We start from the raw sequence: 18105 nt of genomic DNA, 5'->3' as shown, positions 1-18105 counted from the left end.
CTGTGGCCAGCACGTGTTCAGCTGTTTTCTTCAAGGATCCCCAGGTGTTCGTTGATGTCAGATCTTTGGAGGCTTTGTCGTCTGCAGAGTGCCGCAGGTGCAGAAACCACCCACCCAGCTGTCCTTGGGTGAGAAGATTTTGTTTGGCTGGAGATGCAACTCAGTGTCTGGATGCCTGGAGAAGGGCAGGAGCCCCGGGAGGGAAGGGGTGGTTTAGCTGAGTGTGAAATAGGATAGAGGTATGTGCCTCCGATCAACATCAGTCAGTGTTTATGGAGGGTCCTTGTGCTGATGGTCACAATGGGAGGTCCAGTTTGTGCAGAACTCTTTATAAACTCAACAGCAGTGTTTGGCAACATGGGAGAAAGATCGAAGTAAAAGCTTGGCAAAGATAAGCACTACCCCTTGGCTGAGGGTGGGGACACAGCACCCTGATGGAAAGGATAAAAAAAAAACAGGGATTCTGGATGGAAGATGGGGTCTGCCAGCTGAAGGGCTCAATGGCCATTAGTCGGGAGTTTACACTAGAGCCAGAGAAACTGGGAGTCATAGGATTAGAACATTTATGTCATTTGACACCTGCCAGGTACAGACTATTGTAAACCAATGGCCAAAGAGAACCAGGAAGGAAATCAAGAATAGGATCACTCTGGGCCTTCCCTGGAGTCCAGTGGTTGGGACTCCATGCTTCCACTGCAGGGGCACGGGTTCCGTGGCTGATCGGGGAACTAGGAGCTAATGCATGCTGAGTGGTGCAGCCAAAAAAAATATTGGGGTCCCTTTCTACTGGAGGATTTATGGAGAGAAGAGCAGTTCTGAAAGGAATTTCGAGGAGCTCAGAGTGGAGGTGCCATGAGGCTGAAGGGAGAGGCATGGAGCTGGGTAACTGGTTGCTGGCACATTCAGTGGCCAGTGTTACCTCTCTAGGTGGAACCAGCTAGGGTGAGGACACAGAGCTTCTGGAACTGAAAAGTTCAGTCGTAGAGTCATCTGGAAATCATTCATGGGCATCATTCTGGATATTTCAGAAGTCTCCCCAAGGACTGTGATAGTAAGCCCTGGAAAGGACAGAGATGCACCATGCCTCGCCTGGGGTTCTCGAGTCTCTCAGACATAAGCTGTCACTTTGAACAGCATGCCTAACAGTGCTGCTTCAGGCTTCTCCTTTGATTTCACCTTGGTCTTTACATTTGTTTTTTCTTCCATTTCTTCATCAGTAAAAAAGAGATTAAGACCTGCTCATCCTTAACCTGACAGGAAATAATTTGGAAAATAAAACAGATGAAGCCCTTGGTGCTCCTGAGAAGGAAAGTATAGTTCCCTTCTGAGGGGGAGCCCTGATCTCATTGGTGACATGAGGAGTTACCCAGAGAATGCCCAGGATGGTTTTCAGTAGAATTCCGTGTCGGTGTTTCTGTGTGGCTTTTTAGGGAAAACCTTGGGCAGCATGTGGTTCCCTCTTTCCTCCTCTTATCACGTCAGCAGTGGCCTGATTGGAGCTGGCAGCCCCTCTGGGGGATGCACAGCTCTGACTTCTGGGTTTTTAACACCGCCCTTCCCTGAGCACTCTGCTTTCCTTCCCGGAGTCCCCTTTGTCACTTTCAATTAAACCAGGAACTTGTGGAATGAGGACAAGCCATGGATAATTTGGTTAGTGATCTAAACAAGCTAGAACAGCAGAGAGGAAACGTAAATATGAAGAAATAGGAGTGGAGTGAATAGATTTTATACAAGCATTACTATAACCACGGTTTCTTGAATGCTGAGTGATCTAAAAAATTACCGTCTCTCTCTTTAAGCATGAGTTTGAGCAAATTCCTGGAGATGGTGAAGGACAGGGAAGCCTGGCATGCTGCAGTTCATGGGGTCGCAAAGAGTTGGACACCCCTTAGCAGCTGAATAACAACAAAGAGCCTGGTGCCTGAGAGGAAAGAACAATGAATTTGTAAATAGACAGACCTGATTTAGGTGGAAATCTGAACCCTCACTCTCCTCCAGTCAGTGATTTAGGGAAGTTCCTTAAACTCTTGCAGATTCCATTCTGTACTCTGGGCTATCAGCCTGCTCCGTTAAGCATCTAGCTCTCTGTCGTTGTTGCTGCTATTGTTCAGTTGCTCAGTCATGTCTGACTCTTGCGACCCCATGGACTGCAGCACACCAGGCTTCCCTGTCCTCCTCCCAGAGTTTGCTCAAACTCATGTCCACTGTGTCAGTGATGCCATCCAGCCATCTTGTCCTCTGTCGTCCCTTTCTCCTCCTCCCTTCAGTCTTTCCAAGCTTCAGGGTCTTTTCTAATGAGTTGGCTCTTGCATCAGGTGGCCAAAGTATTGTGCTTCAGCTTCAGCATCAGTCCTTCCAGTGAATATTCAGGGTTGGTTTCCTTTAGGATTGACTGGCGTGATCCCTTTTCAATCCAAGGGATTCTCAAGAGTCTTCTGCAGCACCACAGTTCAAAAGCATCAATTCTTGGTGTTCAGTCGTCTTTATGGTCAATTCTCATATCCATCCATGACTACTGGAAAAACCATAGCTTTGACTAGACAGACCTTTGTCAGAAAAGTAATGTCTCTGCTTTTTAATATGTTGTCTAGGTTTGTTATAGCTTTTCTTCCAAGGAGCAAGTGTCTTTTAACTTCACGGCTGCAGTCACTATCCACAGTGATTTTGGAGCCCAAGAAAATAGTCTGTCACTGTTTCCACTGTTTCCCCATCTATTTGCCATGAAGTGATGGGACCAGATGCCATGATCATCATTTTTTGAATGTTGAGTTTTAAGCCAACTTTTTCACTCTCCTCTTTCACTTTCATCAAGAGGCTCTTTAGTTCCTCTTAACTTTCTTCTATAAGGGTGGTGTTATCTGCATATCTGAGGTTATTGATATTTCTTCTGGCATTCTTGATTCCAGGTTGTGCTTCATCCAGCCCAGGATTTCACATGATGTACTCTGCATATAAGTTAAATAAGCAGGGTGATAATATACAGCCTTGATGTACTCCTTTCCCAATTTGGAGCAAGTCCATCCCATGTCTGGTACTAACTGTTATTTCTTGACCTGCATACAGGTTTCTTAGGAGTCAGGTAAGGTGGTCTGGTATTCCCATCTCTTGAAGAATTTTTCAGTTTGTTGTGATCCATACAGTCAAAGGCATCAGCGTAGTCAGTGAAGCAGAAGTAGATGTTTTTCTAAAATGCTATAGCTTTTTCTGTGCTCCAACGGATGTTGGCAATTTGATCTGTGGTTCCTCTGCCTTTTCTAAATCCAGCTTGAACATCTGGAAGTTCTCAGTTTACATACGGCTGAAGCCTAGCTTGAAGGATTTTAAGCATTACTTTGCTAGCATGTGAAATGAGTGCAATTGTGTTGTAGTTTGAACATTCTTTGGCATTACCCTTCTTTAGCATTGGGATGAAAACAGACATTTTCCAGTCCTGTGGTCACTGCTGAGTTTTCAAAATTTACTGGCGTGTTGAGTGCAGCACTTTAACAGCATCATCTTTTAGGATTTGAAATAGCTCAACTGGAATTCCATCATCTCCACTAGCTTTGTTCGTAGTGATGCTTCCTAAGGCCCTAACTGTCTGACTCTAGGTGAGTGATCACACCATCATGGTTATCCGGGTCATTAAGATCTTTTTTGTATCTTTTTTGTACTTCTTAATATCTTCTGCTTCTGTTAGGTCCATACCATTTCTGTCCTTTATTGTGCCTATCTTTGCATGAAATGTTCCCTTGGTATCTCTTAATTTTCTTGAAGAGATCTCTAGTCTTTCCCATTCTATTGTTTTCCTCTATTTCTTTGCATGGTTCTCTGTCGATGGCATTCTGAAATCAGTGCTGACTGCATAAACAATTGTAGCTAAAGTAATATTTGATGCTTTTGAACTGACTTGGTATCTTTTGGAGTCTGGTATTATCCTTGCTACTTAGATTATCAAAGTGTGAGTCACTCAGTTGTGTCTGACTCTTTGTGACCCTATGGACTGTAGCATGCCAGGCTCCTCTATCCATGGGATTCTCCAGGCAAGAATATGGCATGGGTTCAGTTCAGTTCAGTTCAGTTGCTCAATAGTGTCCGACTCTTTGTGACCCCATGAATCGCAGCACGCCAGGCCTCCCTGTCCATCACCAACTCCCAGAGTTCACTCAGACTCACATCCATCGAGTCAGTGATGCCATCCAGCCATCTCCTCCTCTGTCGTCCCCTTCTCCTCGTGCCCCCAATCCCTCCCAGCATCAGAGTCTTTTCCAATGAGTCAACTCTTCGCATGAGGTGGCCAAAGTACTGGAGTTTCAGCTTTAGCATCATTCCTTCCAAAGAAATCCCAGGGCTGATCTCCTTCAGAATGGACTGGTTGGATCTCCTTGCAGTCCAAGGGACTCTCAAGAGTCTTCTCCAACACCACACTTCAAAAGCATCAATTCTTCGGCACTCAGCCTTCACAGTCCAACTCTCACATCCATACATGACCACAGGAAAAACCATAGCCTTGACTAGATGGACCTTTGTTGGCAAAGTAATGTCTCTGCTTTTGAATATGCTATCTAGGTTGGTCATAACTTTCCTTCCAAGGAGTAAGCGTCTTTTAATTTCATGGCTGCAGTCACCATCTGCAGTGATTTTGGAGCCCCAAAAAATAAAGTCTGACACTGTTTCCCCATCTATTTCCCATGAAGTGATGGGATCGGATGCCATGATCTTAGTTTTCTGAGTGTTGAGCTTTAAGCCAACTTTTTCACTCTCTTCTTTCACTTTCATCACTTTCATCAAGAGGCCTTTGAGTTCCTCTTCACTTTCTGCAATAAAGGTGGTGTCATCTGCGTATCTGAGGTTATTGAAATTTCTCCCGGCAATCTTGATTACAGCTTGTGTTTCTTCCGGTCCAGCGTTTCTCATGATGTACTCTACATATAAGTTAAATAAGCAGGGTGACAATATACAGCCTTGATGTACTCCTTTTCCTATTTGGAACCAGTCTGTTGTTCCATGTCCAGTTCTAACTGGCATGGGTAGCCATTCCCTTCTCCAGGGGATCTTTCTGACCCAGGGATCAAACCTGGGACTCCCACATTGCAGGCAGATTCTTTACCATCTGAGCCACCAGAGAAACCCTACATTATGAAGGCCCTATGCAAACTTTTTTCATAGGTCTTACAATTAAATTTCAGTTGGTCAAATATTAAAGAGACTTTACCCTATGGCCACCCTCCACAGAGGTACTAGAAGTTACATGCTTTGGCTGCTGTTCTGATTGCCAGAATTTGCATTGTTATAGGCTTGAAAGGCACATTCTTGTGTCTTTTGTTTTTAAACTCTTTTAGATAAGTTTGAGACCTGGAAGTCACCATTGCTTGATTCCCATGGGAAATCTCCTCCAATTATTTAGAGAAATTCTTCTTGTGAGGGAAAAAAGCAGGGGGGGAACAAATAAGTGATTGTTTGCAGGCTCGTAGAAAGAAATTTCCATACGTGACCCAGCTTCCTCACTAGCGCTCTGAAAGCTGAGGTTGGGGAAGCCAAGTTCCTACTGCCACAGAACCAGACGTGACTCTAAGAGAAGAGTCTTCTGGTAAAGACAAGAAATACTTTCAAAATACAGCTGAGCCCAAACATGTCATTGAACATTTAGTGGGGTTTGATAGATTTCTTCCTCCAAGGCTTTCAGTCCACCCTTCCCCACTTGAGTAGGAAAGTTAATAATTTTTCATCCTAACGTAGACTTGGTAAGCTTAGGGGACTGTGTGTTTTTGTGAAGAGGAATTATTCTGAGATCTGGAAATAACAGAAGGGGTGCAGTAAACCTTTAGAACTCTGAGCACCGTGGGGAATTTGGGGAATTCCATTGCCACTGTTAAGCTTACAGAAGAAAAGACAGACAGGGAGGGAAGGAGTTGGCTGTCACAGAAACCTCTTTAAAAAAAAACAGATTTCCAGCTCACCCCGGTTACACCAGCCCTTCTGAAATGCACTTGCAGCCTGGTTGCAGGTGTGGGGTGTGCATTGGGTGTACACTCTACTCTGTTCAAGTGATCGAAGAAGCATAGCTCAGCGGCTTCCCTTGACTGCTTAGCACCTTGGCAAGATGCTAAGCTTATTCTCCAGATGTTGGGAACCACCCAGAACTCAGCCTCCTGCTTCTGAGCCTTCTAGAATGTGTATACACTCCTGCAGTCTATGTGTATTTAGAATGAGTCATTATGGAGCATTTAACCATCTACGACACAGGCTTCCCTGGTGGCTTCGTGGTGAAGAATCCACCTGCCAATGTAGGAGACACGGATTTGATCCCTGGGTCAGGAAGATCCTCTAGAGAAGGAAATGGCCACCCACTCCAGTATTCTTGCCTGGGAAATCCTATGAACAGAGGAGTCTGGTGGGCTACAGTCTATGGAGTCACAGAAGAGTCTGATACAACAATGCGACTAAACAACAACAATCCATCCACCCCGCCTTCAGTTTCTGAGAACAAAATGAGTGGCTCCTTCGACTACTGGACAATAGCAATGTAGTCAAAATAATATATAAAGAGTGGGGGATTCCAAGCCCACCACATTTGTTTCCTCGTGTAGAGTGTTAATGGAGTTGTGACTGTTGACTTTGTCTTGGGCTCTAAGCCAGTGTGGGCAGCAGTGTGATCCTGAACCCGGCTGGCAGCAGTCCATTCCAGCAGGTCTGTTTAACAAGCCTGGCATCCAGCATGCTGTGTTCCCTGTGATGATGCCAGGTTAGGTGGGTTGGGCTGGAACACAGTTGTCTCCAGGGGCAGCAAGCACGAGGAGTAGCCCACTTTCTTCTCCTCTGTGAAGGGAGGAGTATTGAAATGGTGGGAAAAACGTCAAAACCAAGAAGCAGCCTTTACTTAAGACCCACATCCTCGGGAAAGTTTGTCCTGCTTGTCCCAGCCCATGATGACACGTCCCTTGGAATTCCTGATCCTCATTACCTTTATCCATCATTTCCCATTTAGCACACTTGCTCACCCCGATGGGAACCTTTTCATGTAGACAGAGTCTCATCTGCCCCAAATGCTTAGAGGAGGCCATTTATTCATTTGTTTTATCTATTTACTTATATATATATATATATATATATATATATATTTTATGCTCTTATTTGCTTTTATTAGCTCACGAATAGTAAAAAGAATTCAACAGAACAGAAACAATCAAATTAGCTCACAGACAACAAGAAATCTAGTAATAATAATAATTTAAAAAGAAACCACCAAATAGAAAATATTAGGCACAATGACTGAAAGAAAAGGTATCATTCTTTATACTAGAATATGGACATGGTGTTTTAGGAGGGAAATTTGAACATAATAAAATCAACGTACACCTATCTAACATGCCATTTCTTTTTTCTGGTAACTTTATTTTTTGACGTTTCTAACTTTTTGCTTTGTAGTGGGGTATAGCCGATTAACAAACAATGTGATACTTCCCAGTGAACAGCGAAGGGACTCAGCCATACACATACACATACACGTATCTATTCCTCCCCAACTCCCCTCCCACCCAGGCTGCCGCTTAACACTGGGAGGCGTTTCCTGTGCTGTACAGTAGGTCCCTGTTGGTTATCCATTTTAAATAAAGGCATGTCACACACTATTTCTCACTAATTACTGAACACCTGAAATGCTAGAAAAAATTTTAACTGTTTTTTTTTTTTTTTTAATATATATGGCTGAGCTCATGGCAAATTAATGAAACAACTGAAGGCAGACTGGGAAAAGGTGAAATTCCATAAGACAGTTTGGTTACGAAACTGATAACTGTCCCAGGTCCCACCCCTGACGCCTAGAAGGGCCCCAGTTTTAAGGACTACACCTGCACGGCGGGCAGGAGGGTCTTCGTCACTGTGCTCGGGCTTTCCTCATTGTGGTGAGTGAGGCTACTCTGTAGTAGTGCACGGGCTTCTTATTGTGGTGGCTTCTCTTGTTGTGAAGCGTGGTCTCTAGGACTTCAGTAATTGTAGTACGTGGGCTTAGCTGACCCGTGATTTGTGAGATCTTACTGGAGCAGGGATCGAACCCGTGTCCCCTGCATTGGCAGGCAGACCACCAGGGAAGTTCCAGGAGGCTCTTCTTAATTACTATTTGATTCTGCTTTTAAGAGTTTATCTCATAGACATTAATAAGACCACATACTGACGCTTTGGGGAACTGTCTGCAGGGCTGCTCCTGAAATTGATTTCTTAGAGATGCCAGGGCCTGGAGAAGAATTAGAGATCTCCAGCTGCAGGTGGCCGTGCATTGGCTAAGGAAGTGCGTTGTTCCCTCTTCACCTCTGAGTGAGGAACGACAGACTTCCATGACCTGGTCCAGGGAGTCCTCGGGTTGGGGCAGGATTCACAGGAGTGAGTTCAAGTTGTGATGGGGCTGGATTCAACTGGTAACCAAGACCTCTGGCTGGTGGGTCACTAGAGGCCAGGAAGGTGTAAATGCCTTGATGTGAAGGCATGTACTGTTTCAGATTTCTCTGGGGTAATTGGTCATTTATGCAAGTCATGAAGGCTTTCTGCTCCTTTGAAGTTAGGTTTTCCTTGCCTTGAAGTGATTGGTCCTTTTCTCCATCTATGTCCAGAAGAAACATGTGTATCTTTTTTCATGGACTGACCTAATCCTCATTAATGGGCCTTGATTCTGAAAAGTTGACCTGAGATGACCAGTAGCCCTAAAAGACAGCTGTCCTTGTCCAGGAACCAGGTCCTGGGACTCATCCATGTACTTCCTATTCCCCACCTTGCACTTCCTGTTCCATTACAGTTTCTTATCCCAATGTGAACTCCCTTGGCATTGATCCATCCTTACCCAGGGCAGTTCATTCCTAAAGAACACTGGGCAGTTTCAGCGTACCCATGTTCATTTAGATGTGGAGACCAGCTATGAGAAAGAGAAAAGAGTCCCAGCCCCTGAAGGATGGGGACTGAGTTAGGGAGAGTTGCCACTTTTCTGCACACAAAGGAAAGTTTAAACCAAAAAAATGCCTATACCGAAGGAGGGCCAAGGAGAACGCCTGAAAGTTATTCAAAAAGTCCTCAAAACACCTGTTATTGATGAGTAAGCTATGTTATAAAAAGACAGGAATGAGAACTGGTTGATAACATAAGATTTGGACATACCAGTTAGAAGGAGAGCTGGTATACAAATTTCTATAACTTATTTGACAATAGAGTCCTTCCTTCATAGAATATCTCCTCAAACTGATACATTATAGAGTTTTGTTGTTTTTTTTTCTTTTTTAAGCTAAAGTTATTAGAAAGATTATGAAGAAAGAATCCTTGAGGGGAAAATTCAAAAGGACAGTGAAACTGTGTTTAGGATATGAGTTGAGAGTTTTGTCCTGTTTTTCCATTTGTTTACTGGAACCTGGGAGCATGCCAGGTTTTGAAGGGAAATATAAGAGGGAACTTTTCAATAAACATTGATCCAGTACTTATAAGGAAACCAGTGCCAGAAAGGTGAACATCCCCCACCCCTGCTCAGAAGCCTCTGAGAAGCTGTGAACCCACCCCTTTGCTACAGGATTCAGCTCAGAGTTTTTGGAATTTTGAATCTGAATGCTTTAGGAAGGACACGCCTTTTGCCTAACCTGCTTTTCTCTTTCAATTTCCTGCACCCTGATAACTTTTGTGCTTGCAGTCCCTAGAATGGGAAGCCATCACCATAACAATGAACAGTATAATATAAGGCTTTAAGAACCTGTATGATTTGTTGTTTGTTGAAGAGGGCTGTCTAATGCATCATTGAGTGTTTGGCAGCAACTCTGGCCTCTACCCACTAGATGCCAGTAACAACCCCTCCTCCTCCCTGTAGGGGAAAGGCACTGGTTTATGTGCAAACATAGATACACGAAAAAGAGCAGCAGCTAACATGTTTCCTGATATAGTCATTGGAGGGAGATCGAGAATGGCTTTATTCTTTGCGCATGAGAATTTATTAGAACAATGAGGAATTATCAAGCCGCTCTTATGTGTTTACCATTGGATGTCTCAGTGCGCATCCAGTGGTAAATACATAAGATTACATTAGATTGAAGGGATCAACAACTGAGGAAGAGAGAGTAGTTGGAGTCAAAGCCAGGTAAAGCCAGACACAGGTAAAAGATTTAAGAGGTAGAGTATCTCACCACCAATGTGAGAGGAGTTGACAATGATTCATCTGTGCTTGAGTGACTTTTGTAGATGTTCAGTTACTAAGTCGTATCCGACTCTTTGCAACCCCATGGACTGCAGCACGCCAGACTTCTGTGTCCTTCACCATCTCCCAGAGTTTGCTAAGACTCATATCCACTGAGTCAGTGATGTTATCTAACCATCTCATCATCTGCCACCCCCTTTTCCTTTTGCCTGTAATCTTTCCCAGCATCAGAGTCTTTTCCAGTGAGTCAGCTCTTTGAATCAGGTGGCCAGAGTATTGGAGCTTCAGCATTAGTCCTTCTAGTGAATATTCAGGGTTGATTTCCTTGAGGATTTGTTGCAGGAAGGGGAACCCCTTCCAGGGCCCGAAACTGGGCTCTTATCTAACAATCGGAAATGAATTGTCCGAGGAGACACATGTGCTCACAAAGCAAGAGATTTTATTGGGAAAGGGCACCCGGGTGGAGAGCAGTAGGGTAAGAGAACCCAGGAGAACAGCTCTGCCACATGGCTTGCAGTCTCAGGTTTTATGGTGATGGGATTAATTTCCGGGTTGTGCTTAGCCAATCATTCTGACTCAGAGTTCTTCCTGGTGGTGCACGCCTTGTTTGGCCAAGATGGATGCCAGAGAGGAGGATTCTGGGAGGTGATCAGACAGGTGGTGTCTCCCTTTGACCTTTCCCAAACTCTTCTGGTTGGTGGAGGCTTATTAGTTCCCTGTTCCTTACCAGGACCTCCTGTCCTAAAACAACTCATGCAAATAGTTACTATAGTGCCTGGCCAGGGTGGGTGGTTTCAATCAGGGTGCTTCCCCTAACAGATTGACTGGCTTGATCTCCTTGCTGTTCAAGACCCTCTCAAGAGTTCTTGAGTGAGTGGGGATTGACATTAATGAAAAGAGGAAGTATATGATAAGGAACCAGGTGACAGAGAACATGATGGGTTTTATTTCAGGCCCTGCTGAGTTTGGGATGCCTGAAAGACATCTCGTTGGAGCTGGGCAGGAGGCAGGCAGAGATCTGGGTCTGAAACTCTGAACAGAGATGGAGATTGAGGAGTTGGAGGTTCTTCCTTGGTTGTTATTGTGATAGATGTAGAAGGGATAAGCCAGGGAAAAGGAAAAGAGAAATGCTGGTGCTTCTTCAGCCACCCTGGCCCTCCAGGAGGGAAGAGAGAGGTCAAGGATGAAGGCTGAGAACTGATGGTCAGAGAGCTGGGAAGCTCTGTCCACCAGCAATGTGGGGTCTCGTTGGACACATTCAACAGCTTAAAATCAGTTCTGTATATAATTAAGGACCAAAAAAATAGCATGATTGCATCCGTATATGTTGCCGAAGTGGAGTGAGGTGAAAGGGTATGTGAGCTCTTAAGAGGGCTTTGTGGAGGAGACGAAAGGGTCATAGCTGCATAGAGCTTGACTTTCTCAAGGGTGTTTGTGAAACCTCTGCGTTGATGATGGAAGTTGGAAGGGAACTGCTGCTCTCAGTTGCCAGGTCACAGCTGTCCCTGCTTGCACAAGTGGCAGGGTGTTCCCATCAGCATCACTTATCTCCCATCACAGGTTAGGGAGACAAACTGAGTGCTGTTGGCTTTCATAATTCTCTGAACTATTTTTGACTGGGGGATGGGAAAAAGAGAAGGAAACTGGAGTGCTTTCTGTGTTTGCAGGTCATTTATGAATTTTGGCAAGTGGTAGCCTTTCACTCTGTGGCTTCGATAATATGAAGCCTGATAGCCCTAGGACTGACCAACGGGAAATTGTAAAGAAAATTCAAATTCTACCAGCTTTTTCAAAATACAGTTGACGCTTGAACAATGTGGGTTTGAACCACGTGGGTCCACTTATGAGAGCTTCTTTTCATACATATACTACTTATGTTTATGATCAGAGGTTGGTTGAATCTGTGGATGCAAAATCCATGGATATGAGGGCCAACCTGGGACTTGAGTGTATGTGGATTTTGGTATCTATGGTGAGTCCTGGAACCGGTCAGCTGCAGATGCCAAGGGACAACTGTATATATAATATAAAATTTATGTGATATAAATCTGGGCTAAATTATAAAATTTTAATGGAAAAGTGTTAGCCATTTTTCAGTGTATAGTTCTGTGGTATAAGGTATGTTCATATTGTTGTGTAAATCCCAGTCATCTCCAGAACATCTTTTGTCTTGCAACTGAAACTGCCCATTAAATAGTAACTGCCCATTCTCCCCTCTTCGCCATCCCTGGGCCACTGATTTGCCTTCTGTCTGTGTGAATCTGACTTCTCTTGGTATCTCATATAAAATCTGTCTTTTTGTGACTGGTCTGTTTCACTGAGCATAATGTCCTCCTGGTTCATCTCTGTTGTAGTGTACGTCAGAGTTTCCATCCTTTCTAAAGCTCAGTAATATTCTGTTCTATGTATGTAACATGTTTTTTTTTTCTGTTCATTCATCAGTGAACTTGGGCTGCTGTCACCTTTTAGGCGTGGCTGCTATGAATGTGATTGTACAAATAGCCCTTTGTGTCCTGCTTCTGATTCTTTGCGGTATGTACCCAGAAATGTCCATAGGCTTTTGTGGTATTGTGGATTCTTTTCTCTGTTGGGGAATCACTTCTGATACTTCATTTGTGACTCTTCTGCTTTGGCTCATGGGAGAGTATGTCCCCTCATGATGGACTTTGTTACCAGCTGGCAGCCATCACTGAGCCCATGCCTGTCATTTTTGTCCAGCCAGCTCTGTCCTAGAGTTTGAATCGGAAAGATCTGTGTTCAGGCTCAGTATTTCCACTAATGTGCCCTGACCTTGGCAAGTTCCCTTGACTCTCGGGTCGTCTTTCTCCACATCCCCACCAATGAGAAAGTACAACTAAGTAATCTATGGGGCTCCTCCCAGGTCAAGAAAGGGGAGGGCGTAGTGGTCTCCTAAGCCCAGGAGCCATGGTGGGTGAGATGGAAGACATCGGAAGTTGATTGTTTTATTTCATTTGGCCATGCTTTGAGGCTTGTGGGATCTTAGATCCCCAGTCAGAGATTGAACCCAGGTCCTCAGCAGTGGACCTAACCACTGGCCCACCAGAGAATTCCTGAGCCCCGGACTCCTAACATGGACAGTTTGACCAAAAACTTATCTGCCCTGAAATCTTGGATGGCTGGATGTTTCTAATGGCTTGTGTACTTGCTGCATTCTAGCACATGCTATATGGCTCATTTTATGAGTAAATGTAGTAGCATTTCCCCATAAAGCAAAATTGCGTGGTATATTATCCATACTTGCTGAGAAAATAGGACAAAAGAAAGGTGGAATGACTGGTTCCACCATAGATTTTTGGCACATGTCATAAACTAATACTGAAGAGAATACTCTATAAGCAAATTTTACCTTCTGTTAAGACTGTAGCTTGGTCACGGGCCAAGAAAATTTTAACGTCCTTTCTTCCCCCTACTACTTTAAAAAATTTTTTTTAAAGAACAGATTTTAATCTCCTTAGCTAAACTCAGAGCATGTCTACTTTCCTTGAACGAGGAAGGTAAGCCCCAAGTCGTCACCTGCATGATCAACTCTCTGGCCCCTGGACTGCATGTGAAAATTCAGGCTGCTCCTAGATTCCCTGTTTGGGTTGGAGACTCGGCACTAATCCTTCTGCCGGTTTTCTCTGCCTCACCAGTGAAACATCATGTATACACCCGTGACTTTTTATCTTACTTTTCTTTTTCTCCTCTGTAAAAGGCAGATGGCTTATTTTTTTCCCCCATGGATGTGGTGTTAAGGTGTTTGGATGACTGCAACCTGATTTGGAGTGTGTGCAGAAATATATAGCATTTTCTTTCTAGGAGACATTTTTAACTATCTTATTATTAAAAAACAACAAAACAAAGCAACAAACAGAAAACCAGACTGTCTGGGACAGTCAGTCGTCATTTTTTTTAATATATGAAACACTTAAAAAACAATTTTGAAGAATGAAGAACTTCCTCCCATGGTATTTGGGACAAGCTCATGACAGTCTGGGGTTCCTTGTGGGGGAAATCTATAGTGGATAAAACTATAAAAAGAATGAATAGATTAAAATCAAATTATCCTAAAACTCAGCAGTCCTCCTGGGTTTTATAAACACATGACCGGACAGTGACGAGTTGCAATGAGCAGACATTTGCTCTTTTATTGCCGACAAGCGTGGCTGCTAAAGAATGGTCAGCATTTTGGTAACATTATTCACATTTAAACAGTTTGTGAATTTTCATACCTGCCATGCTAACTGTAGGGATTTAGAGATCTCTGTCTTTGGAGAAGGCAATGGCACCCCACTCCACTACTCTTGCCTGGAAAATCCCATGGTGGGAGGAGGCTGGTAGGCTGCAGTCCATGGGGTCGCTAAGAGTTGGACACGACTGAGCGACTTCCCTTTCACTTTTCATTTTCATGCATTGGAGAAGGAAATGGCAACCCACTCTAGTGTTCTTGCCTGGAGAATCCCAGGGACGACGGGGCCTGGTGGGCTGCCATCTATGGGGTTGCACAGAGTCGGACACAACTGAAGTGACTTAGCAGTCTTTGGTTGATGGATCATGAAAGACTCTAGTTGCAGAATAAGGTGAATTTTACACATAGTGGAAGTCCTGATTTATGTATGGAAACCTGGTTTTTTAAAATTCTGTTTCCTTAGTAAAATCCAATTGTTTCTATAAAATTCAGTCTCTAGGGCTGGCTGATAATCTCTGGTTTTGCTGGTGGTCTCCTGGGGTAGAAGAAGGAAGTACTGTTGGGTTAGGAAAATTGTAACCTTGAGGACATGATGGGAAAATTATTTAAAGTTTCGATTTTTATTCCCATTTGAATACAATAAGAACTGGCCCTTTGATAGAAAATGCAAAGTAGACTTGTAGACACAGGGAGGGAAGGAGAAAGTGAAAAATGAAAGTCTCTCAGTCATGTCTGACTCTTTGCGACCCCGTGGATTATACAGTCCATGAAATTCTCTAGGCCAGAATACTGGAGTGGGTAGCCTTTCCCTTCTCCAGGGGATCTTCCCAACCCAGGAATCGAACCCAGGTCTCCTGCATTGCAAGCAGATTCTTTACCAGCTGAGCCGTAAGGGAAGCCCATGCAAAGTAGACTTGTAGACACAGGGAGGGAAGGAGAACGTGGGAAGAATTGAGAGAGTAGCACTGAAAACTCGGGAGCTGGTGGAAATTTTCTGTATGATGCAGGGAGCTTACATCTGATGCTTCGTGACAACCTAGAGGGGTGAGATGGGGTGGGAGGTATGAGGGAGGAGCATGCATATACCTATAGCCGATTCATGTTGATATATGGCAGAAACCAATGCAATATAGTAAAACCCTTATTCTCCAATTAAAAATAAATAATTTTTAAAAAAGAAAGAAAAGGCAAAGTAAAATACTTTGTTGTGAACCCTTAGGTGACTGAGTGGAAAGCTTCTTGACACCTTATGCTGGCTTCACATTCGGGGAGCACATGAAATACACATCTCGGTGTATTTCTGGTTGTCTTAGGCCTGAAATCGTACACCTTCCTCTGGGTGGTGGTGGTGTCTATTGAACGAAGCCATTTCAACTCCATCACCAAGGTGTGCGTCCTTTGCTGGTGGAAGAACTGATCCACAGACAACCTCCAGAAGGAGGGCACGGGTAACCTCCACCAGGGTTGGATGCCCCCGTAGTCCCAGAAAATCAAAGCCTGGTTCTAGCATCCTGGTTCCACGATGCTGGCAGGGCAAGGGTTGGTTTGTCCTCTTGCAAACGCAGTTTAGCAGGATGCACTCATAAATGAAAAATGATCTGAGTGCTGTGGGTGGGGCCATCACACTCAGGAGGTGAAGCTGAGAGGAGGAGGGAGGAGAGAGAGACACAGAAAGAGAGAGCTCATACTCCTGAGCTCCGGAGAGTATGAGGACTTGGCAGGAAGTCGAAGCTCGCACTGGCAGGGTTCTCGTGTTTGTTGATAGTTAATAACCCAGGACTTTAAAGAACTGAATGAAGAGGGAAATGAAGCGAACCACACTTTGGAGTCTGTCAACGGCTGTGAAAGACAGTGGAGAATGCTCACCCGATCAGTTCCTGAAGCAGGTAGGCGAGTGAGACCTGAGCGGCCAGGAGAGTCTCATTTTCTCTCTGAACACAACTTACACATCTTCCAAGCTTTCTTTGTTGTTGTTTTTTTTTAAGTGTATGAGAAATGAGAAGATAATATTGACATAAGAAACAGACTTAGAGCCTGAATGATGCCCAAGCCAGAGATTTCCTCAGTTACTAGTTTGATGACCAAGTGACAGCTATATTGTAGGGGTTGCCTAAAAAAAAATCGCCCCCCTAAATCATACAGCATTTAAGTTAAAGGTGATTTAAAATTTGACGAAGAATCAATGAGCCACAAACACTGTTTTAGAACAAATACTTTAAAGACAGCCAACCAGAAACTGATTTGCCGGCTTGATGGTTGCTGTGTTTTCATATTTCAGCGCTAACAAGGTGCTTGCTAGTTTTTACTAGCTTTTGTAAGAAAGGAGGTAGATGTATAACAGCTGTGAAATGTCCACAAATTGACTGGGGTCCAGAGCGAAGCCTGAATGCACTAATGTTTTCTCCATTAAGGTGGGCTGCTGCTGCTTCTCAATCAGGGAATTGGAAAGAATGGTGAGAGTAAAGTGTGGATCCTGAATATTTATATGGGGCAGCAGTGATTGGCGGTGGGGGTGGTGATGTGATCAGGGAGAGGGCTGCAAATTATCACTGTGCCGTGTTCATACTCGGGAGCAGAAAATAAACAGTGAGGGCCAAGGGTGGCCGCCACATGCAAGGATTATTTAAGGACTGATTTGTGGCTCCTGCGGTTGTAGCTGAATCTCAGCGCATCCTTTCCATCGTTGGGGCTTGTGATAAGGAAGCAGAACAGAAAAAAAAGACCATCACAAGCCTGGGCTTCTGAACCGTTTCCAGGCTTTGCTTCTGGTTGGCGCCTGGATAATTGGACCTAGATTTCCCCCACAATAAAGTGGTCAGAGTGTCATGAAATTGAGCTGGGGTAGGTCGGAAGTGGCATGTGTGGTCAGCATGACAAGAGTGTCAGAATCAGGCAGAGAACTGTATTACAGCCAAATAAGTTCAACACCCTCAGAGTTTTCGAGAATGCCCTGCTAGCCACAGGGGTGTGTCTGGGAAGGCAGATGTGAGAGCTGCTTTGGTAACCACTCATTGGCTGACTGTTGCCTTCAAGCTGTGGTGGCCAAGCCTTGTGGCTTTGCATTTTAGGCCTGGAGGGCTGGGAGATGGCTGTGCTTAGTCAAGGCAAGCCCAAACCTTATCTCTGACTTTTCAGCCTTCCACAACTAGACCTATTTATGGGTGGGGGAGCGGCACTCCTGTGGTCTTTAGGACCACAGGACCTCTCCACCCTGACCCACTCTTGCTACCATCTACCTTTGGATGAGTCCCATTGGTCCCCCGTCCTTCACACCAGTCTGTCTCAGTTGCTATTTGCAGGAAATTAAGGCAAATCAGGCAGGCAGACTCCTTCCCAGGGTCCATTCTGGAAGCAGTCAGAGCAGTACACTGTGGCCTGTGAGCCAAATCCAGCTTTCCCCAGCCTGTTTTTGCATGGCTCCAGAGCTAAGAATATGGTTTCCATTTTCAAGGAAAGAGAAGATAAAAAATACAGGAGATAAAAAATACAGGACTGAGACAGATGTGGCCTTCAAAGCCTAAAATATGGACTGTTGACTCTTGTTGTTCAGTTGCTGAGTCAACTGGCTCTTTGCAACCCCGTGGACTGCAGCACACCAGGCTTCCCTGTCCTTCACCATCTCCCACAGCGTGCTCAAACTCATGTCCATTGAGTCTGTGCTGCCATCCATCCATTTCATCCTCTGTTGTCCCCTTCTCCTCCTGCCTTCAATCTTTCCCAGCATCAGGGTCTTTTCCCATGAAGGAGATGTTTGCCATCCTCAATTGACATCACT

At 44.5% G+C, this 18105-nt stretch overlaps 1 protein-coding gene across 7 annotated transcripts in view; it reads left to right on the top strand.

Moving 5' to 3' along the window:
* Positions 1-18105, top strand: part of PDZD2 (PDZ domain containing 2) — a 254700-nt gene that overhangs the window by 93672 nt on the left and 142923 nt on the right. The window contains exon 1 of one of the 7 annotated variants that reach the window (XM_061393800.1): positions 15405-16216. The exons of the other annotated variants lie outside the window; for them this stretch is intronic. The gene's annotated coding sequence lies outside the window, so the exon portion shown is untranslated. Of the gene's footprint in view, positions 1-15404; positions 16217-18105 lie in introns of those variants that run through there. 7 annotated transcript variants of the gene reach the window in all.

This window comes from Bos javanicus, chromosome 20 (genome assembly GCF_032452875.1).
Source record: "Bos javanicus breed banteng chromosome 20, ARS-OSU_banteng_1.0, whole genome shotgun sequence".
Classification (NCBI taxonomy): Eukaryota; Metazoa; Chordata; class Mammalia; order Artiodactyla; family Bovidae; genus Bos; species Bos javanicus.
Note: the sequence above shows the minus strand (reverse complement) of the source record. Positions and strands in the feature narration are given on the sequence as shown.